Raw genomic sequence first — 6,205 nt, forward strand, 5'->3', positions numbered from 1 at the left:
CGGACTTTCTGGAAACGATTATAGAGTTGCTTCGCTTTCTAACTCGTACCTATCACCTATCATCATGCAAAATCAATAGGACATTTCTAACACGCCTAAATAAACGAAAAGAGCTATACGTTACGTACGGACGGACGTACAGAAAGACCCTAATTATATAAGTTTCGCTTGTAACAATCGGTAAAAAAGAGTGAGGGGTATGGGGTAGAATTACAACAAAACTTTAATGTCTAGGTATACATATGTCCCCGTTTCTTAATAATCATTATAATACAAAGATAAGAACTTCATTATGAAGAATTATATAATTCTTTATTAAAATATTAAAAGATAAAACACACTATAAGGACAAACTAACAAAGTAAATTTTTCCTAGCAAGCTTTTTATTAAACTGAGACAAGGATGACAACATTCACAAATGCAAAGCTAAATAATCAGAAAGTCAGACAAACAAACATTAACAAATATAGATTAACACTCAATATTCTTATTTATGAAATGATATTCCCTAAAAATCGAACTCAAAATTATTTAAATACAGGATACTTGAATTGGACATACTTAAATGTTTAGACTTGGTCAAAACATAAGATTATACCTAGTGGTCTTAGAAGTCTACATTCCAAAATTAAGTGAATAAAATAATTAATAGTTATTTCTCGCATTGTATGTATCATAAACAGCTTTCCGCGGATATAAAATGTACAATTATAAGATTAAAACCAGTTCTTTTAGCCCCGAGATGCCGAAGGCCCGGGCTAAAAAAATGGTTTTAATCTTATGATTGTACATTTTTATATTCATAGAAAACTGGATATGATACGATGCTAGACATAGATGAGAACTGGTTCTAACTTCTAATCCATCGGATTCGAATGAATACAAGAAATTAAATTAAATATTGTTAAAAAAATCATCATGTTAAAATGGACATACTACCTTAGCTGGTATTGATTATAGAGTTGTTATGCCTTCTATATTATACCTAAATGCTAAAAGAATCATTATGCTAAGTTTAAAACCGATTGGACATTTCTAATAATTTTAAATAAACAAAAAAAGCTATCTGTTACGGACGGACCTACCATAAATATAGAAAATCTTCGCTTTTAGTAAATGTAAGTGCAGCCAAAATCAGAGCTGGATCTTTAAATCATTTATTGGTGCGCCAGATCGGGGCGCGCCAGATCGGCGCAAATATCAAAGTTAAAGTTGGGTTGGGCTTAAATCTTGATTCGAGTGTAAAAAGTTACAGTTTCTGATAATATAGATCTGTATAAAAGGTAATTTTGTTTATCATAACAGGGGGTACATTAATTTACTACTTATTGTATAATTCCTTGTGTTTTTTACTCTTTTCAACAATAAAAATAAAACAAGAGTGGGCACGAGTTATACGTAACTCGACCAATTTGGCGGGGACCATGTGCTGAATTTCAATTGAGTCTTTCAATATCAGCCAATGGCATTAGAAATAACAAAGCCAAGTCGCTAAAAAACAGCAGAAAGTAATTCGATAAAAGGTCCCCACAACTTGGGCCAAGTAGTTGTCTGGGTTATACATAAACTTATACTTTTATTTTTAAAAGCGAAGCTTTTCTATAATTAGGGTCGGTCCGTCCGTACGTCCGTTCGTACGTCCGAACGTCCGTCCGTAACGGATAGCTTTTTTCGTTAATTTAAGCATGTTAGAATTGTCCTATAGATTTTAAACTTTGCATGGTGATTTCTTTAGTAGTTAGGTACGATTTAGAAAGCGTAGCAATTCTATAATCATTACCAAAATGTCCGTACGACCATTTTAAACATGTTGATTTTTTTACTTTTTTAACAAAAAATTTTTATGTGATCTAATCATCCGTTTGCTCTGAAATTTGGTATATTGATTACTAGGACAACAAAGTATAATGTTATACTCGAAGCAACTCTATAATCAGGTCCTAAAAATGTAAGTTCATAAACATTATCCTGTATCAAGCAGTTTTTTAACAAATTTACCTACAATTTTGCTTTGACGACTCTTATACATTTATATTCTGATTATTCAGTTCTGACACTATACAAGTGTTAATGTCCGTTCGTCCTATCGTTTCAGTGCTTCGCTTTTATGGATGTTGTCATCCTTGTTTCATTATTGATAGCAGACTGAATGACAAACTATAACGAACAACAAGTGCTATTTGTAGAATAGGTTTGCTTTAAAATTAATAAAAAAAATAATTTTAAACAAATATTGAAAGAACAAACAATAAGAGCGCAAACATTAATATTGAAGAAAATCCACGTACTTACTTTAAATCAGGGAGGAAGGTGGCATTGAGCTGTTATTACACTAGTTCCCAAAGTTTCATAATAACATTTTCTTATCCGTTAGTTGAAGAACTTTAGAGACATTTTATGTTTGAATTTTGATTGGTTGATTCGTTGGTTCGTAGAGTGTGCAAACGTTTTAACAACTAATTCTAATATACAGAAGGGGTAATTTTGTGTATCGGCCATTGTCTTATCCCTCTAGATCCCTGACTTGAAATACATGTATACAGTCAAAATTGATCCACCTGTTGTTTATACAAGACATATTAAGAATAATGGCCAGAGATGGGTTTTTAAAAGATGCCGCGTTTTTTCTCGACATTTTTTACGCTATGAATAACAAGCGCGGCATTCGCGAAATCTAAACAGAGTATACAACTATTTATTTAATTATTTCGCTTTTGTTGGTACAGCCTTTTTAAAAGAAAAACAAATTATCTTAAATCCATTTTTGCTGCAAATTCAATAATATATCTTTTTAGAGCTATATTAGACATTATACAAATGGCTAAAATGATAATTTAAAAATTTTGAATTCTTAAGTTGTATACTCTGTTTAGATTTCGCAAATGCCACACTTGTTATTCATAGCGTAAAAATGTGGAGTAAAAACGCGGCATCTTTTAAAAACCCATCTCAGGTATCTAAAGAGATAAGACAATGGCCAATAAATTGATGTACATTCCTAATGCTTATAAACAACAAAATTGCCCCTTCTTTATATAACAATTGGACACTCAACTTAATGAACCAACCAATAAAAATACATTAAAAGGCCCCATGTTAAGTCAACGAATAAGAAAATATTATAAAATAAAACCTATAGTGGACTAGTGTAAAAAACAGCTTTTTTAAGTGAGGTTCAGAATAAAATAGCAAGATGTTTATTTATGAATGTATTTTTGAATGGTATACAATTTGTGGTACAAGAAGCAGGAGTGTGCAAAGCCATTTTTTATGGGAGGGGAGGGCATTTTTCCCATTTTACTATCATCCCTCCCCTTCCTTCTTTGACTGGAAGGGGGGAAAGAGTAACTCAATAAGCACCCTGCAAAAATGCGATTGAGTCTAATAAAATGTCATTTCTCACGGTTGTACGCAGTAATGCGTCATCTTGGAAGGATGACGCAAATTTCAGATCTCAGTTTTTGCTATTTGATTTATTATTTTTCTCTATAAGATAAAAGCGACGCTTGCAATATTAATTAAATTGCTATAATATAAAGATAATTTTTTCTCGTATTCATTCGAATCCGGTGGATAAGAACCGGTTCTTATCCATACGAAAAAAACTATGTCTAGCATCGTATTATATCCAGCTTTCTACGAATATAAAAATGGGCTAAAAATCTGATTTTAATCTTATAATTGTACATCCTATATCCGCGGAAAGCTGTTTATAATACGATGCAAGAAATAACTATTCTCAAATCGCGAAATTTGAAATCTGAAATTTGCGTCACCCTTGCAACATGACACATAACCGCGTACAAACGCGAGAAATGGCATTTTCCAAGACTTAATCGAAAAAAATAGTGAACAGAAGAAAAGGGGAAGAGGGACGGGCAATTGCTTAAACTTCAAACATGATGATTTTTGTCTTTTCCTAAACAGTATTTCATTTGATATAATCTAAAGCTTACTTAAAAAAGAAAACTAAATCGGTTCAGCTACAGACAAATTTCAAATTTAAATTTCCCAGTAACAGTTAGGTATAAATAATTTAGAAAGCATAGCAACTCTATCATCATTACCAGAATGTTCGTACGTCCATTTTAAACATGTTGATTTTTTTACTTTTTTAACAACAAATTTTTATGTGATCTAATTATCCAATTGATCTGATTTCCTGGGACAACAAAGTACAATATTATAAGCGAAGCAGCTCTATAATCAAGTCCTAAAAATGTAAGTATGCCCATAAACATTATTCTCTATCAAGCATTTTTTCAACAAATTTACTGACAATTTTGCTTCGACTCTTATAGATTTATATTCTCATTATTCAGTTCTGACACTATGCAAGTGTTAATGTTCGTTTGTCCTACCGTTTCAATGCTTCGCTTTTATGGGTGTAGTCATCCTTGTTGTTTCTTAGAATTTAGTTGGTCGATGAAATACACAATATAAAATCCTGTACCGTTTTTTTGCCAGTCATGGATAAAATTTCTCATTTTTGATAAATCATTTTAATTTCCCCCCTCCTTGAGAACTAAACAATAAAATGACTACACTGTTTCCAGTTGGCACACTGAAAATAATTATTTTTAATGGTGCAGCTTTTCAATAACTAGGGTTGATCCATTTGTGGGTCAATATCATCCTGAGATTTCTGGTGTAGATTCCCCTGGCTGTTGGATAATGATATTTTGGGCATTTGACAACATTGGGAGTCTAGTAACTGCTTTTAGTCGCTTTTTATTTTATTGCATTTTCTACTAATTCTACTAGTTTTTAGCTTATATTAACGAATGCCACCTATATTTTTTTGTGCATATTCCCCTAAATAACGGCCATGTTTAGCTTAGAACATAAAATAATGTTGCTTGCTTGTGTTCACGTTTGTATGTATATGGAATGGAAATATGTTATTTATGCTGCGTACTTATATGCACATTACTGTTCTTGGTATCTTATGTATATGTCTTTTTTTATCTTCGAGAATTAAACTTCCTCTATTTCTAATAACTTCCCCTTAGCCTCAAGTGGCTTCGAACCATAAGGAGTTAAGCTTAAGAAGTTTTTGGGTAGCTGGACCAAGTGTCTCAAAAATCAGCCATGTGGCGTAATATATACTGAAATGAGGGAATATCGATCTCTTTATTAGGGGTTTCAATCTTTCAATCTTCTCCTCTCATCTCCCTCATTTTTATGAAGTCACATGGCGATTTTGAGACACTTTGTCTAGCTACAGTTTTAAGGCCATACCGCAGTGTACGTGTGAACATAGTACTTGGAGTATGGAGTATTGCCATTGCCCGCAAACAATCACAACTAATTACTATGCATAGTTTGGACAAAGGATGTGCAATCACCCAGGTCGCAAAATGGGATTATTGAGAAAAGCAAATTTGTTTGTTTTTAGTTTAACAAGGTTGACAACAGCCATAAAAGCGAAGCTCTAAAATCAGATGGAAGGACAAACGAACAATAATAAGTGTTTCAGAACTTCAGAATAAGCTGAAAATTAATTTCCAAGTCTAAACGAAATTGCACTTAAATTGCGTATATATTACTAAAGTAACAGGATGTTTGTTTGTCTGTGTATCTGTGTGTCTGTACCGAAGGATCTCGCTAACCACCTGAACCGATCAGGTTCTCCATAACAGGGTAGCTTCTCATAGGTCCCGGAAAGGTTCATAACTATTTTCTTGGGGACACCCCCAACTTCCCAAAAAGTGTAAAATCCCCCCCAAAAAAATCTTTTTCTTAATTTTTTAAAACTAAAACATTTTTTTTTACTTTTTCTTTTAAAACCTAATATAAGAAATTGGGTTATTAAATTCGACTCTCTCCTTCTCAAGTGCCCCTAGAGGCCTCTATGGACGTAGCCGCTAGTATAGGATACAGTAAAAGGACATACTTTCATTTTAGGATGTGATTTTACCTTATAATACCTGGTACCTTGATGTCCCAAGAATCATTATTCTAAAAATCATATGATAGAATAATTATGTCATACTAAAATTAGCATGTTTTATTTGGAAGTACGTACTTTCTCGTAACAATTACATAATTGCTAAGCTTTTTAATTGTACCTTACTGTTATAGGAATCACTATGCATAGTTAGAAATTGTTAAGAAAATTCTAACGAAAAGAGCTACCCGTTAGGGAAGGACTGACAGATGGGTTGAACGACCATAATTATAGAAACGCTTTGCTTTTAATAG

Source organism: Acartia tonsa, chromosome 10 (assembly GCF_053477335.1).
Source record: "Acartia tonsa isolate MP-2025a chromosome 10, ASM5347733v1, whole genome shotgun sequence".
In the NCBI taxonomy this organism is placed as follows: Eukaryota; Metazoa; Arthropoda; class Copepoda; order Calanoida; family Acartiidae; genus Acartia; species Acartia tonsa.